This window comes from Alexandromys fortis, unplaced genomic scaffold (genome assembly GCF_014885135.2).
Source record: "Alexandromys fortis isolate MF-2015 unplaced genomic scaffold, M_Fortis_MF-2015_v1.1 scaffold_272, whole genome shotgun sequence".
Lineage (NCBI taxonomy): Eukaryota > Metazoa > Chordata > Mammalia > Rodentia > Cricetidae > Alexandromys > Alexandromys fortis.
In genome coordinates, this window is record NW_026068149.1 from 345,781 (window position 1) to 363,821 (window position 18,041).

Here is an 18,041-nt window from a genome sequence, read left to right on the forward strand (position 1 = left end):
TGAAATCATCTTTTGACAAGGACAACATCCAGAGAGGCATTTTAAAAAATTTATTTATTCATATTTCTTTGGAAGCACATTTTTATCAAATCAAAAAATAACTCAAAGTTATATCAAGTTATAAGATGAACAGAAAGAGAACAGAGAAGAGATAGTGAGGAAAAGGAAAACAGAAGAGAGATGGGGAGGCCAGATCACTGAAAATTTTAATGATGAATTCTGTGCACCACATTCACGAGCTGACAGTATTTTTATGATGGAATTCTATCCCTTCTCTAAGCTACACAGTTTCTCCAGGCCTTTCATCATTATTTCTATTTGTTTTCAGTTCTTAAAATATATGTTACTATTCACTGTCTCAGTGTTTGTGCATAAAACCTTTCAATGTGAATGACTTCTTACAGGTTTAAGCTCAGCAATCCCCTGCTTATCCGTGAGAAACAATGCGGATGCCACATCTCTGGGAAGCGTTCCTTAGTCATCAAAATCATTCCAGCACTGTTGTGTTCTCCTTTATGTTAATTATTTTATTTGCATGGTTTGAATTTAATATTAGCTGCCTATTTTATTGACATGAGATCTTAAACTCAACTGTATACAGCAGCATCTACAAAACAGTCACCAATCTCTAAAGGTAGATCATATTCTTTATAAAATAATTTCTAACATAAAATTTCTGGAAGCATAGATTTTGCCTAGATTTTAAATCTTTTCTTCTAATATCTAGCACTCTGCAGTTGTTCACAATGTATATTATATGAGGTTACTTACCAAGTCTGAGAGTGGGCACAATTTTTTTATCACTTCAAAAATAGTAAATAATAGTTGCTGAAATGACATTTCATGAAATAATCATCATAAAGACAAACAAATTTCTGTGAGGAAACCCTCACAAGTTGTTCTATAACAATATGTCTGCAGCTATTAGGGAATTAGTGGATCACTAACCAATCTCTCACTAAATCCTTGTCTCCAGGTGTGATAAAGAAATTCATAGCACAGAAAAATTGTAGTGATCTCCTGCAGAATGTACCTGTCTCCTGTTGCCCCAGTCTCTTGTTTGTTCTGTCCTTAAATTTCCCCATTGACCATTTTAACAAATTAATCCCTCCAGTCATTAATAGTCTCCCAACGGACAGAGTCTTTCATACTTACTCACTGTCTCTTAAAATGTGTGAATCACTGTTCTTTCGGTTATTGTTTTCATGGGCAACACTAACTTCAGGACCATCTATAGTACAACAGTTAGGACACTTTATAGTCAGATTCTTTGTTTTTTAGAAGACTCACCTTGCATGAATTAAAAAATTGAAGCCATTTGTTTTACAAGCTAAATTTTAGCCTGAAGGAAACAGGATAATGGGGACACCAAGCAGGGGACCAGTAGCATAACTCTTACATAGATGTTTACTCTAGGAAGTAAAATGAGTGAATCTTGAGGAGACCACATGGGCTACCATTGCCTTAGCTCAGGTAAGAGCATCTACAATTCTTGGTACTGCTGGGGGAGGAGCATAGTAACTCAGGATGTCATTTCCACACTGTAGAGGACATTAAGTTGAAAACTCAGTATTTCTTGCCTGAACTGGTTCCAGGAAACAGTCAAGTAAAGAGTTAACCACCAAGCTGTTTTCTCTTGCAATATTCTCTTTCCTTTTGGCTCCTCAGGACATCACTAATGATGAAAAATGTCAAAATTATGCATATCCTCTTTAATAGAGAACAAGCCAGCAAGTTAATGAAGCCCAAAATGTACACATCTACACTTTATGCTCTCTCTCTCTCTCTCTCTCTCTCTCTCTTGCTCTCGCTCTCTTTCTGTTTCATGTGTTGCTTTCAGAAACTTAAGACATCTCTTTCCCAGTGAGTTCTTAAGATAGATGCTTAATTGTCTTGGTATTTATGGCCATTTTAACACTGATGTGATAGACCTTTTGGGAACATAGCTGAGGTCATCAGATCATTACCTCTGATGAGAAACTCTCTGTATACAATAATCAGTATCTGCAGAAAGCCTTTACTGTTTCTGTTTATTCCTAAAAAAATGATTCCTATGCATATGAAAGCAAAAATTGCATGAAGCTGTATTGTTCAGTATGACAAGGAAAATGCCACCTCAGGACCACAAATCCCCTATTTCTCAACATTCGTGCCTTTCCAGTCGAGTATATATTTAGAGGTCCATGGCCAACTAGAAATACTTCATACTTCTTGAAAGAGGAAAACAAGATGGTAAAAGTAGAGAATATTGTAGGATAATACTTTGTGTTTATCAGGCAATGACTAAATGTGATGCATGTTTCCTTTAATTTTTTCAACAAATCACAGTGCATTTTGTGCATTTTTATAGTAAACAAGTCAATGCTCATTAAGACCAGGCTACTTGTCTTATTCCTGTGGTTAGGAACACTTAGAAGCAGGAATAAATCAGTTTCTCATGCTCTAATTTTTTTCTATGGCATTTTTGCACAAGGAAATAAATTGGGCAGTCAAAGCATTCTTTTTAAAATATGCAGGGTTAGAGAGGGAAGTATGCAAACAACAGGGAAATAAATCCTGATGGTTGTTCACACATGGATTTCAAGTTGACTTGGGGGGATGTCTACTAACAATGAATTACGTTATCCAACAGAATCCATGTGTATTTAGATAGAATGACTTAAACAAGCAATTTCCCCATTGTTTTTATTTTCAATAAATGTAGTTTGTTTATTTTGATACCATTTTAATTAGTATGTGTGTGAGCTTGTGAGGCATAGTGTCTGTGTAGGGGTCAGAAGAGAAGATATGGAACTGATTCCCTTCTTCCACTGTATTGGTTCTGGGGGCTTAAAGACACCAGGCTTGGTGGCAAGTGTTTTCACCTACTGAGCTATCTTGACATGTACAGCTTTTCTTCTTTTCATAGAAATGAATGGCAAATCACCAAATGTCACAACAAAGTGAATCATTTCATTCATAAAACGGCTACTAATATAACCTCAGCGTGATAGCCTGAAAAACATGCAATTCTCCTTTAGGGTGATAAAAATAATGAGCTTAAATAAATTTTCAGCTAAATGAAAATTTACATTTTTACCTAATAACTCTTACTACATAAATAAAAATTTGATTTACAAGTCAAGTTACATTTACTAGACAGTTTAAGCACATTTTAAAACATACACAGTTTTCTGTAGCTGGAAAATTATTTTCATATTTTGATGTATTAGCTCTCCTCCATCCAAGAAAACTAGGACTCACAATGCTGTGATGCTTATCCAAGGTCACAGGCTCAGAAACGGTGGCATGGAGCATCAAAGATAGTTATTTTGATCCCAAGATCTCTTCTCTATCCGCCTTACTAGGACTCCCTTTGTGACCTTAAGGACATTTATGCCAGTATCGAATATATACTCCTGAAATTATTACTCACTATGTTTGTCCTTCACACAGAAGTGGAAGTTTCAGCTCATACAACCACTATTAGAATACAAAAGCTAAAAACAAATGATTTCTTTCTGACTGAAAAAGTTAAATATAAGCTGGAAAGCAAAAATTTTGTACAAGTAAGTATAAACTCTGCTAACAGGCTTAACTAGAGGGTTGATGACTTTAAAGTTGCTATCCAACCATAAAACCTTTCTGAACCCAAAGCTTTTTTGTTTTGCTCTGCTTTGTTTTCTTCTTTACCCTTAAAAAGAATGTATGTCTGTACGTGATATAGATAGCTTGTACTGGTTTCTGTGAGAACTGCCGATTGAGTGATATGTTACTATTATTTCTCATTTTTGTTCTTCAACTGAAGCAGCTTTTTAAAAAAAAATATTTAGAGCAAGATAATTTGAGATGCTTATGCACAATTAGAGGTTGACATGGCTTGGCTATGTCTTCATCTGCTGGTCAGAATGTCATGTGTAGTAACCTTGATATCTACTGCTGAGAAAATATGAGACAGGTGACCTTTAAGAGGCAGGTCCTGGTAAACTATGGTTATGCTAATAAATGCCCTTGGAAGTAATTGATTTACTTTTCGTGGATCTTGCAGTAGTTCACCAGAAAGATTAGTATTGCAACCTCCCTTTCCCTCCTTCTGGGTCCCTCTTACTCCATGTGGTTATTCATTCCCATATTTCTATCATGTATATCGAGAAGCATCCTTGAGAATATGACAAGTTTATACCATGTCCTTGAATCACAAAATTGAGAACATAGTGCCCCTGTCAACATCATAATGTTTTCCAACCTCATGTAATCTATTAAACAGAAAGATAAAAACTAGTTTGGATGAATCTTTTATATCAATGTGGAATGAATATATTATTTTCAACTAAAGAAACAATTATTCTTGCATGATTATTATAAAACAATAAGGAAATTACATATTTTTATGTAATTTCCAAATCCCTACATTTTATGTTAACTTTTATTGCCAGAAAGGGCATGTTTCTTCTCATAGGAGATCATGTTTATTATTCTTGTCCTCTAAGTGCTTTGAAGAAATCCATTTCCTTATTTTCAGAGGTACAATAGATAATAAATCATATATACTTCCAAAGAATAGACTGTTCAGGTACAGGACCCAGCAGCCCCTGCTGAATCTCATAGGTTGATATTTCTGTGCTTTTATGTAACCTTTGGCTGAAGAGCGTGAGTGATGCTGTTAGTGCCGGAAAACAAACATACTTGTTCCTAGAAAAAAAAATTCAGGATCAGTGAAACAAAACTGCCACAGATGCTTAGCCAGTAGCTCAAATACCATTTTTCTTCACTTTTCTTTCTTTCCTTTTATTTAAAATAGACTTTTAAAAATATAATATATAGGCCGGGCGATGGTGGCACCTTTAATCCCAGCACTCGAGAGGCAGAGGCAGGCGGATCTCTGTGAGTTCGAGGCCAGCCTGGTCTACAGAGCTAGTTCCAGGACAGGCTCCAAAGCCACAGAGAAATCCTGTCTCAAAAAGAAATATATAACATATATTTATTATGGTTTTCCCTCCCTCTACTATCACCAGTTTCTCTCCACCGCCCCTCCGATCGGGATACCTCCCCTTTCTGTCTTGTAACAATAATTGCATTAGAATCATGGCATCCATATTGGCCTCTTCAGGAAATAAATGTTCAGCTTTTAGGGACTGGAACGTTATTGCAGATAAGATAAAGTGCAAGATGGGTCGAATGTATAGGGCCAGAAAAATAGAAAAAAATCAAGCCATATATGGCTAAGATAGCAATAAATTTAAGGAGACATGATTGGTTACAGCAATGGAGTACCCAGATTAACATTCCTCCAAATCTCAGAACAAGTCATAAACTAACGTATGTTTCTGGAGAAAATAGTAGAAGGCATTATAAAGAATGGTCACAGACCATTCAGGTTGTACATAAATAGGGCACAACAGCTGTTGATCTTTCAAAGGCATCAACAGCCCTAACTTTAAAATAGTTAACTGACAAACCAGCAGTCTGAGTGAAATAATGGTTTTTGACATCAGAAAAATTACAGGCCTTAGAACAGCTGGAACAAGTGGCCGTGTGTGTGTGTGTGTGTGTGTGTGTGTGTTGGGTGTGTTGGGTGTGCAAGCATAAATATTCTCAGTTTCCTGATAATTGTGCAAAAGGCTCTATTTAGATACAGTTGACAACTCAATTAAATTTCCAAGTGGCAATACCTTTTCTGTGGAGGATTTCAAAAATGCCCAGCTTGGAGTGTTGTCCTTGCTACCATAATTAATCAATCATGCACTTAGCGAACTGTGTTTAACACCCCTAACCGCTTATAACTCATTGGGTTATGAACATGCATAAATTGTCAACAGTATGCTGAAAGATTAAATGACAGTGTGTCACAAATATACTTTTGCAATACAAATCTTATAAAAGTCATTATTTCAAGAGCAAAAAATTCAGGAATTGAAATACATTAAAATGTTAAAACAACGTATCAAAGCAAGAAAATAGAGCAACATGAAGATGAGAAAATGCAGATTTGTGTACTAGAATCAAGACCGATTTTTTAAAAATCCTCAATCAAAATACATAGAATACACAGAGAAGTTTTTATTTAAAATAGGAGAGGCAGGATGCGCCCACCTTATGGTAAGAAAGAATGGAAAGAATGAGAAGAGAAACCATGATCAGAGTTCAGGATTTCAGACCTAGCACTTTTTCTGGCTCTGATAAAGTTGCCCAAAACTTTTGTCCCATTAGGTTTTCAGTGTCCCTATGCTTAAAAGTACGTGTCAGTTTTCTATTACAAACCAAAAGTATCGCAATTCCCAATGTTCTTTTTCTTTCCCTTTAAACCCCAAGGTTAGAAATAATGTTGTATTTTTTTTTTTTTACACCTTACTGAGAGTTTTTATAGCCCTTTTGTATTCTTTATAAAGAACTTTGAAACAGAGACCCAGGGTGAGCCTTATTTGTGACAGTCAAGGTTTTCTGATGGAACAAAAGTCCTGTTTTGGAACCGTTGCCTCGATTTACGGGGCAACAGAGAACAGGCAATGTGGCGTCTCCAGGCCTCAGTTGCCCTATCTCACAATGGCTGCACAATAGGAAAGAGCTTCTCCAGCTGAACCCACTCTGTGAGCGTCTTACTCATACATAATGGAGCAGCTCTCATGAATGTGGTTTTGGGGGTTGATGTATCACATGTAATTATCTCAAGCTTGTAGGGGCCTCTTCAGAGCCTCATCACTGATGGCATTTCCTGCTGAGCTAACTACCACACATATGGATATTAGAATGATTTCTGTTGGATATTTATGGAATTACTATTGAAGTACAGCATTACTTTTGGCAGAAAAATGGCTAAAATTATATGTGGGCTATGATTATATTATACCCTTTAGACTTCTAAAACATATAACCTGAAGCAAGGGAAATTAACTTTACCTTCCTCTTGTTACCGCTTGAAGTCAATAACATTACCAATATCAGCAGAGTGGCCCATAGTGTACTCAGTTAATGTGTGTCTTATATAACTGACCTGTTTCTTTCCTTTACACTCTAAAGACAAAATTTTATTCAGGGAAAATATTATACCACTCCTGGACATTATCCTGGATATGAAATATAAATTTGTTTGGCTAGGCTCTGCATCTTTTTACATGTTAGACCCTGTAAGGAAGCAGACACTGGGCCTCATAGGACAGATCTGACATTTGAAGAGAGGAGCCACCATTGACAATATGCCTGTGACAACTGTTATATCTGATAGCACATTTGATACAGATGGTAAAATACCTGTTTTGTTTCTTTACTTCCAGCTTATCAAGCATGTAGTTAGTTTGGAAAATGTGAGATTAGAAAGACACATTCCCATTAATCTCAAAATCCCTCCTGCTTTTATGAATTAACCCAGAGGAGACCATGAAAGACACTCCGGCTACATTCAGAAAGAACCTTATTTACTCCTGAGGCAGCTTCCTGAAATCCTTCCTTTATATGTCTGGGGGAGAAGAGACTATGTTGCAGTTACAGAATACCAGGATGTACAATAGATCCTACCACGGTTCTCTACAAAGTATTCATCCTGATTAACAATCTGTATTTGTTTTCAAAATCGTGGTGTCTTTAATTTTTTTAAATTTATTTTAATTAAAATACAGTTACATCATTTATTCCTTTGTTTTTCTAATTTTAAACTTCACCCACACAAGTTCATGCTTTCGAATTGAAGGCCTCTTTTATTATTGTTGTTGAATATATATAAAAATTACATAAATACAAGCTGCTGAATCAGTTTTTGTTGTTACTATGCATATGATTTCAGGGCTGATGACTTTGTGTTGGATAACCAACTAGGGTACTCAGTTCATGTTAGATGGTTTTATGCTTGCCATTCTCTTTGTCCAGTCTTTCACTGCATGGTATAATATTTTAAGAATATTGTCCAAAAACGATCTTCTCTTTTCTGTCCCTAATGTTATCCCCTCTGTCAGGGGCATGTGGGAGACATCATGTGTGTAATTTAATTGTTTTCCTATAATAACTCTATGTCCAGTCTCTGATAGAGCCTCTGTACCTTGAGAATGCAAAGGACAATGCAGTTCCCAGATTAACGGTGCTTCCAAAACAAAGAGCCTAAAGTATTAGAAATGAGATCATTTATGTCCAAACAGTATCTGATTTAATCTTAATGATTTCCCACATTCAAGAAACATGATTAAGATTTATCATTTTTATATTAACATTTATATTTATACTTGACAATGAACTTAATTTTAAGTGTTTAATATGATAATGGATGAATTGTTGGACACTGATCTGGCCATGACATCGCCGTTACCTTCTTGACTCCCAGCAGCCTGTGAAAACCCACAGATAACTCATTCAAATTCCATAATGGGGGAGAGGGCCACATGGCGCTGTTTCTCTCTGAGGCTTTATAGGCAGTTAAAATTTACTGGGAGCAGGAGTTTTCTTTATCTTCAATGCCATGGAGTTCAGAATTCGTCTACTTAAATCTATCAATTCATCAAACTGCATTTGGTGAAGTCACATTCTCCCCCACCACCACGCACACTTTTGCAAAAATTAAATGAGGAACCACATATAGCAATGTATGTGGAAGACACAAATTAAAATAAATGATTGGAGGTGATAATATAACATCTACACTGCTTGCCATCACACTGGTTGTCAGGTTAAGACACGCTGAGGTCAGGTCTTAACTTTTAATCTGCTAGTTACAGTTAAAGAAATTTGTAAATATGCCTTCAGAGAAAAAGTCTGACATAAAATTATGAAAATGCAACTATTTCAACTCTCCCTTTTTAATTGTCTAGTCTATGCTCACAATGAGAATATTTTCCATCTTCTTCTTCAGTTAAAAGAACTACTACAGGGTGCCAGATATGCGATTACACATTTAATCCCAACACTTGAGAGACAGAGGCAAATGGATTTCTTTGAATTTGAGTCCAACCCTGTTTATATAGAAAATTCTAAGCTACCCAGGGTTATACAGGAAGATTAAGATTCAGAGATGCTTAGGGAATAAACACATAAATTTATAATTTTCCTAGATTGAGTTCATTTTTATTTATTTCCCCATGTGAAAAAAATCTAAATACAAAAATATGGGAAGCAAAAGCAGAGATTCACAACCAAGTCCAGTTCAAGAGAGGGAGGAAGAGGGATTATATAAGCAGGGCAGGCCGGCGTGGGACTAGTATTCTACGTGTAAGTGACAGTCTGCCTGTAGGTGCATGTGGCTTGGTCCATTTGTGAGGACCCTGGAAGTGGGACCAGGATCTATCCCTGGTACATGAGCTGGATTTTTAGAGCTCCTTACCTATGATGGGATGCCTTGTTCAACCTTGATGCACTGGGGGAGGGGATTTCAACTGCCTCAACTGGTGTGTCAGGCTTTATTGATTCTATACTGGAGGCCTCATCCTTTCTGAGGAGTGGGTGGGGTGGGGAGAGGAAGTGGGGGAAATGGGTGGGAAAGTGGGAGGAGGAAAAAGAACTTGTAGTTGGTATGTAAAATGATTTCAAAAATTTAAAATAAGAATATATGGGTTTTAGCTGTTCTGATAAGCTAATCATTTGTTTCCAGGTAGAAATAAAAAGCTCTCCTGGCAGTGATGGAGCACACCTTTAATCCCAGCACTTGGGAGGCAAAGGCAGGTGGATCTCTGTGAGATCCAGGCCAGCCTGGTCCTACAAGAGCTAATTTCAGGACAACTAGGGCTGTTACACAGGGAAATCCTGTCTAGAGAAAGCAAAACAAAACAACAACAGTAACACAAAAGAAGTAAAATGCTTCTATTCAGAGACTAAGGAAGTGGTTGTGGAGATTCTGCTTTGCTCCCTTATGTGCATGTGAGAGATTACTTAGTGAAACAAAGGTGATGCGGATGGCAGAGGACAGTCTATTAAAAAGAAAAAAAAATCTTTGAAATATGATAAATCAAAATAAGTTTGCCGAGCATATTGGATTTATATTCAGAGATCATATTTAAAGGTGCCTGATTAATATTCATGAGTATAGAATCAGAGTTTCACCAAGCCAGAAGTCTGTTTAAGAAGAGTGGGAAACTGAAAACGAGGCCATCTTAAACTCACTGATTAGGTGTTGGATTCATTATCTCTCTCTTTTATTTAAAAGGAAAAAAGCCAGGATTTATTGAGACATAAGAGAGTAGCTCCCTGCAGCAGAAAGCAGTGTCTCAAAAATGCATTGCCCTTATCATTGTTCTTATTCGCTTTCTTGCAGTAATATTTCGTATTCCAATACTCCATGTCAATGCCTACAAGTGTCTTCTGCCATGATTATCAGGCAAAATTGTGTGTGTGTGTTTGTGTCTGTGTGAGTCTGTGTGTGTGTGTGTGTGTGTGTGTGTGAGAGAGAGAGAGAGAGAGAGAGAGAGAGAGAGAGAGAGAGAGAGAGAGAAAGAGAGAGAGGTCTATGACTAGCCATCTCTTAAAACATCTGTGAAAACCAACTGTTTCAGCTTACAAAGGTTGTTTTGTCACAAACGCAACCTTCTTAACTATAAATCCAATACAATTTTCTGGCTTTTTCTTTCCATTTTACAGTGAAGAAGTCAAATCATCCACATAATTTTAGTGTTTGTGCTTATTTCTCTGGCTACTTATAATTTTTTAGATGTGCAGTTGCATCCTGTATATGACATCTAAAGTTTCAGACACAAAGGTCATATCTACAATTTTCAAAGACAGACTTTCCTAGATTATGTTTTATATCACTATACTTAATTAGAAATTAAGAAATAATATATTTAAGTTGTACGTATAGTAAAAAAAACACATATCAAGTAACAAGGCTACAGTATACATATCTGCGAATTCCATTTATACACTCTATCACTCTATAAAACATGTCTATGTTATAGATTGCTGGCATATGTATATATACACCATCATCTTTACTATAATTAAGTGTAGTGATTGTAAGAAGAATATTATAGAGTGCTATTTGTCCATATTTATAATTGACCTGCCAAAATCTAGAAATTTATAATTGAATATTTCACCAACACATGTGCTGTAAAATGTCTATTGCATCTATTTTTTTATAAAAATTCTATATATGAGAAGTAAGTATTAAAAGGGTTGTAAAACTGCTACTAGTATGAAATCATGTATGAATTTGATAGTGGTTACACTTCTATTATTTCTTGTTATAGTTAATTCAAAGAGTAGAAAGTGCTTATTTGAAATTATCTTTGTTTGAATTTCAGACTGTGGCCTGTAAAGATGGTCCAGTTGTTAAAATGCTTGCTATGTTGCATAGCAACCTAGGTACAATCCTGAGAAGCCATGTGTCGGGTATTGTGGCATCTACCCGGCATCCATTTGGACTATCAGAGACAGGAGGGCCTTGGCACGTTTTGTTCAGCCTTTCTACCCTAAGTGATTTCTAGGCTAAATTTTTAACAAACAAGGAGTTTGTGAAATGCCTAAGAAATGACACACACACACACAGGTGCACTCATCCACACATGCACAAACACAGCCACACACACAGACAACACACACACACACAATTGTCTACTTTGAAAAAAGTAAGTATGATTTATGCATTAGATCTCTCTTTTGGTGACAAACTTGTTTAATAATCTGGTAGATAATAAGGATTTATAGTTTTTAAGTTTCTAAAAATTATTACAGTACTTTGCTCCTGTCCCATAGAGCCCAGAAGTGAAGAGTTAGGCTTTGTGGTACGCCTGGGTATAGAAGCAGTCAATAGTAAATGACACTTTGGCTCTTAGTTAAAGAGAGAGAAGCTTCCCATGAGTAAAGTAGAGCAGCGGAATTTTAATTACTGGCCATGCAGCAGGGACCTGCGGGAAATGCACAGATAGGTATGTTCTTAGAGTTCCCAACGCAGCAGGCACTGCGGAATGCAGGGCTCCTTGTCCCCTCGTAGGATCAGTCTCTATTCACACGTCTTCCTTAAACAAAACTCCTGGTCTTTCATTCACTTATCTTCAGTTTTTTTTAATTGCATCCTCACAGAAGACAAGACAATTTTTCTAAAATAAAATATACTATTCAAAGTTGTTTATGTTGCCTGCATCATGTGTACCCTTTTCGGCTTTTCTCTCAATGACTCAAATGTCTATGTCCCCTGTATGATTTCCTCACATCCCGACTCTGTATGTATTTGTCATGTTTGAAGTGACCCTCCAAATTCTCTGTATTCAGGTACTATGTTTGTTTGTTTCAAAATCCAATTCAAAGTCTTCCTGTAGCTCACTTCCACTTTCTTCTATTCTCATACAGCCTTCTTTACATCCGAACTTTAGTGCCGTGTTGACAATATTGATCTGTGTGATAGACAATCCGTATTACAATGTCTATTTGCTGAAAGCAGATGGACTTCAGAATCATTTCTCCGTCTGATTTTATTGATTTTTCACAAGAATGACTGGTACTGTAGACATAGCTTGCCTGAAAGATTAGTCTTCCTAGATAAACACAAGCTAAGCTAAATTAATGTCACATCTTTTACTACAAAGAATAATTATCTGATGATATAAATTTTGGAGTGCTTGTGTGTGTGTGTTTTCTTGTGTTTTTGTACATATCTGAAGGGAGGCATATTTTTGCCACCATGGACATGTGAAATCACATCTTTGGATTTCAGTCCTTATTTTCTACCTTTTTTTGACCTAAGATCATTCTATCATTCTCCAATACATATGCCAAGGTAGCTATCAAGAGAGTTTCTCCTATCTCTAAATCCTTCCTCCCATCTTGCCATACTGTACTGGCATTAAAGACAAACACCATCACAACAATTATCTCATGAGTTCTGGAGAGCTGAACTCAAATCCTAGCACTAACACAGAAAACACTTTACATAACGAGCCGTCTCACCAGTCCCAACGACATATTTCTAGAAGAAAAATAAACTATAAATTCAGTAATCTTCGTTATGGGAAGATTTTCAAAAGATATCCCTGAAAATAGTGACTGACTAAAGAATAAATGATTACATTCTCATATTTATTAAAGCTATATTCACATGAACCAAGATAGAAAATCAATGAAGGTGACAAATGATGACATATAAATGGATTAAAATATAGTAATAGAAAATTGTTTTGCCATTTAAAATGAAATTATATCTTATTAGGCAACATGAATGATTCTAGAAGATATTACAGAAAAATGGAGATAAAAATATTTAATTGAATAATCAAGTCACCAAAAAACCAAAGTACATGGCCCTGTGAAGATTGGATAGAAATACTGATTCCACAGAAAAGAGTAGAGAGGTGGTTTCCAGAAACTTCGAAGTATGTACGAGGTAGAAATGGAAAGAGTATGGTCAAAAGTCACAAGGACATGGTTAAATTGAAGAAATAACCTCTAATGTTCTATAGCACAGTAGGATAGAAATTACAGCAATTTAACATTTTCACAAGTCCATGAGTCTTGTATTTTGTGTACATACATGCATATGTATGTATGTATACATGGCTTTCAAGAGGGAAAAAATTATTGATACACTATGTGGCCATTTATTTTGGATTTCATTTGCCAGTAAAAATTGCTCTATATATTTTATTCAATTGTAGTGAACATTCTACTTGAATAGAATGCCTTGAGAAAAGACAGACTATAGTTAAAAGCCATGAGAAATGTTTCTCTATTTTTGTAATGATATAATTGGTTTTACTTTCATATATCACACTTGGTCTTGATTGGAATGCTGGAAAATACACTGGCAGTTGTGTTTCTGACTTGTAGAAAAGAGAATGTTTCCCAAAGCAAATAAGGATCTTGTCCATGTAGTCAGGGACTTAGGGAAATGAAACTGAATTTCAGTAATCTTAAAGTTTTTTATTTAAATTTATTTTAGTTTTGATGGGGGGAGAGTTTAGTGGGTGATATGCATGCATGGATGTAAGTACCTGTGAGAGCCAGATGTGTCAGATTCCCTGGAATTGGAGCTACAAGAGTTTGGACACCACCCAATATGGGTGCTAGGAATCAAACTTGGGTTTTCTACAGGAACCCTTACCTCTTGCTAAGCCCCAAATCCAAGTCATTACCTGCTTTTTCTAGATCGTTTCACTCTGTGAGATCACTCCTGTGTCCTGTTGTCTCAAAATCATTTACAGCATGTAAAGGGGCTGCTTTAATTCATTTATTTGATATTTGCTTAGTTCCCGCTGTGTTCTGAGCAATGTAATTAATATTTAGGACTAAAGGTGAACAAAATATTTTTTTTTCTTTCAGCGTCACCATTACCCATAGGAGATAAAGAAGCAAAAGCTTTATATTATATTATACTTTATATTATACTTGTTTGGCAAGTAATTAGCCAACATTAAAAAAGAATGTTATTGAATCACACAAACATTATAAAATGAATTGTTTGGTCAGGAAAGGGTTTATGTAACAATATATTTTCATCAAGAAAATTATAAAGTTAAAAATGGCGCTAGTGTTTGGTCTTAGAAATGCTAGAAGAATGGTGTTGAGAATCAAGACATTTATGAAATTTATTTTTATTTTTAATTACATGTGTATGTCTGGGTGTTGGTGTGGGCATGTGAATGTCCCTGTAGAAGAGGGCACTGGATCCCGAAGAGCTGTAGCTACAAGATGTTATGAGAAGACAGATGTGTGTGCTGGGAACAGAATTTCATTCATCTGAAAGAACAGTGAAAGAACATTCTAACCAAAGTACCATCTCTTTGGCCTAGGCCATTTGATCTCAAACAGCTTATTTTCAAGTTTGCACATGTGTTTTTTCAATTTTAAAACAAAAGGTAAATTTTAAATACATTTCTGTAAATTTTGCTTTTCTTACAGATGTTCATGAGATTAGAAATACGCTGTTTCAGAAATTTTCTTAGACTTTTCTTATGTTAAGCCCTCAATTTCTTTTTTCATTGGAGAGTCCATTCTAGATGTTGTTGTCCAACAGCCTATTCAGAATTCATTATTGTCAACAAAGCTGGACTAGAGCCCAGCCTGTTTCAACTTGATATTGATATGTGCTTCACTGACATATCCATTATTTATTTTGAGCTAAGTACTTTTAAAATCATTCCTTCCACTCATTTCTGTAAGTGATGAAAAAGAAGATGGAAGTACTTTTGACAATAATTTTGTGATCTTCAATACACAAAAATCTAACATTACTTCAAGACACCCAAGAGAGTAAATTGTTAATATATGTACAAGGGTTAGAAATATATAGTCTTTTTACTACAGATATTGAATGTGTTTTTTTGTTTTAAATGGCTTTAATATATACAGTCACTTTTTGTTTTTTAATCATAATTTTCCTTTCTATAACTTTATTGTTCTCACCATAAGCAAGACTGATAATTTAGTACACATTTTAAACAGTTTTCCTACATGCATTTATATATGTGTGTGTGTGCTTAAAATATGCATTGATAATCATAACTCTTGTTCCTACAGACTATTAAAAATGAAATAATAATATATAAAGTATTTTGTAATCTCTAAGTTAATCATTGCTAGTGAATTTCCATATTAAAAACTATGTCTTTAATTATAATGATTTTAATATTCATCTTATGGGTAAACCATGAATTATTTATAAAATCAATAGTGAAAATTTAAGCTAAGGCAAACTGTACTGTGATAAACAGGAATGCATTCAATGCTCTTACTTTGATGCTTCCCTTTCCTTCCTAACATTAACAGCAGCTTACAAAAGCAAATTTCCTGACTTCAAGACCATGCACTTTCTAGACATCTTCATGCTTTCTGCAGTTCTGCACACATGTATACACATGCACATAAGCACACACTCAAACACACACACACACACTCTCAGAAACACACTGGAAAAGGGGTATTCTTTATATTTTTTTGCCAAAAACCAAGAGATTAAGCATATAAAACCCATGTCTTTCTTTATGTTTATACTCTCAAAATAAATGTACATGAAGAGTTTGAACAGATGCTTAGCTATTCTGTTGACCCTGTCTGAGATTCTTCTGGTTTGCCCTTCATACGATTTTATAGTATTATTTAAAAAACACAGAAGCATGGAATGTATTCTAGTGTTCTACATATTTGCAAAATTATTTTCTGGCAAAGGAAAATAGGTGGGCCACTTAACTTCAGTTTCAAGAACTTTATCATTTACTTGCCAAATTCTGGTTTGTTTTCTTTCTTTAGGCTATGACTAAGGCATAAATAATACATGAACCCTTGGTACGTATGAGCAGTCCTACTTTTGTGATTTCTCATAAGTACTAAAACTTAGTCATATAAAAGGAATGACAATTAGTAATAATTAAAGCTCTTACTATTTGTTTGTTCTTTCTCAATGACATAAATTTCTATAGACAAGGCAATGCTGAATTAGAGAAATGAGTGACACTCATTTTGTGATAATAATCCTGATGTTAACACAAAATTGTTAAATCCATTTAGAATGTGTCTTTTGTGATTAAACAGATTTCATAATAAAATTTGGAAGAAAATGTTAGTTTTTAAACAAATCTTATATTGATTTATTTTACTACAATAATTAACTCTGTTAATGGCCTTATTATCACCTCAGCAACATTGTTTAAAGTAACTCACAAGAACCCAGAAATATGAACTTATAAAATATGACAACTTTCCTATAAACAAATTTATCTATTTTTTAAATTGAAGATTCTAAAATTTTAAAAGCATAACAAATACTGGAGACTTTCTATTTGTAATTGAGATGGTTCAGCATGAAATGAGAGAGGGTGATGAGAGACTCTCAATCCCAGCCTTTCTCGGCCTCATTATCTAACCACACGACTGATTTCTTCGAGCCACACTGTGTTCAAGGCTCTTGTCTTTCCCACCATTTATTTTAATTATGCTGAAAATGAAAGCAGCACTGAAGATTGGTGATAGTGTTTATGCATGCAATAATAGTATACTAGACAATTTAATTACATCCTTGAGATGATTTTCTGGACCAATTAGTTGAATCCATTTTCTCTAAGTAATTCATTGTAGTCCATTTCAAACTACTAATACATTTCATTAAATAAGTAACAATCCAGGAGATTAGCTAATTGGTTTTTTTTGGTTGTTTACTTGTTTTATTATTGGGTTTTTGTTTTGTTTTGTTATCAAATCCAAGCTCTACTCAGGCTAAGGGGTCTACTATAATAGCCACATGTTCAATATAACAACATAATGGAGAATATAGTCAAGTTCTAGGTCCCAGTTCTTACATTTACTAGAAAATTGACTATGGACAAATTCTATACCCCTTTGAGACTTAGGTTTACTCACTTATAAAATGTGGAGAAATCAAGCTATAAAATTAATAGGTTGATTATAGAAACAGTAGCATCCGAGTTTAGTACCTATTAGAGAACCTTGCACAAATTAGCTGTTAAATACTATAGTTATTATTTTGATTAGCAGTAATTAGCTACACCTAATGGCTTCATGGTTGCTTTCAAGTGAGAAACAATTCTTTAATTGTTGTTATTACTTAGTCTATTCTTAGAATGTTTAAGGTCAACCTTGTTTTCTTTCTGTATGAAAGAAAAGTATGGACCTTTTCTCTGTGGCATTACTGAGGTGACGACAATACTGATGCTTGAATTTGGGTAACCACTCTTGTGATGTATGTAAGAGAAAGGTTGTTCAAACTAAATGGAGAGAAACTCACAGCAATCCCAAAAAAAAATCAGGAACAAGATAAGTGGTCCATGCTCTCCATATCTATTCAGTATAGTTCTTGAGGTCCTAGCTAAAGCAATAAGACAAGAAAAGGGGATCAAAAGAATACAAATTGGAAAAGAAAAAGTCAGACTCTGATTATTTGCTGATGATATAACAGTTTACATAAGCGACCCCAAAAAATATACCAAGGAATTTCTATAACTCATAAACACTTTCAGTAATGTATCAGGATACAAGATTAACTAAAAAAATTCAGTAGCCTTCCTTTACTCAGACAGTAAATGGGCTGAGAAAGAAATCAAAAAAAAAAAAAAACCATCACCCTTCACAATAGCCACAGATAACATAAAATATCTCAGAGTAATTCTTTTTTTTTTTTAAATATTTTTTTTTTTTTAAAAAAA

At 35.0% G+C, this 18,041-nt stretch overlaps 1 protein-coding gene across 2 annotated transcripts in view; it reads left to right on the forward strand.

The window, feature by feature from the left end:
- Positions 1–18,041, forward strand: part of Grm5 (glutamate metabotropic receptor 5) — a 308,427-nt gene that overhangs the window by 133,547 nt on the left and 156,839 nt on the right. The gene's annotated exons all lie outside the window — the stretch shown is intronic.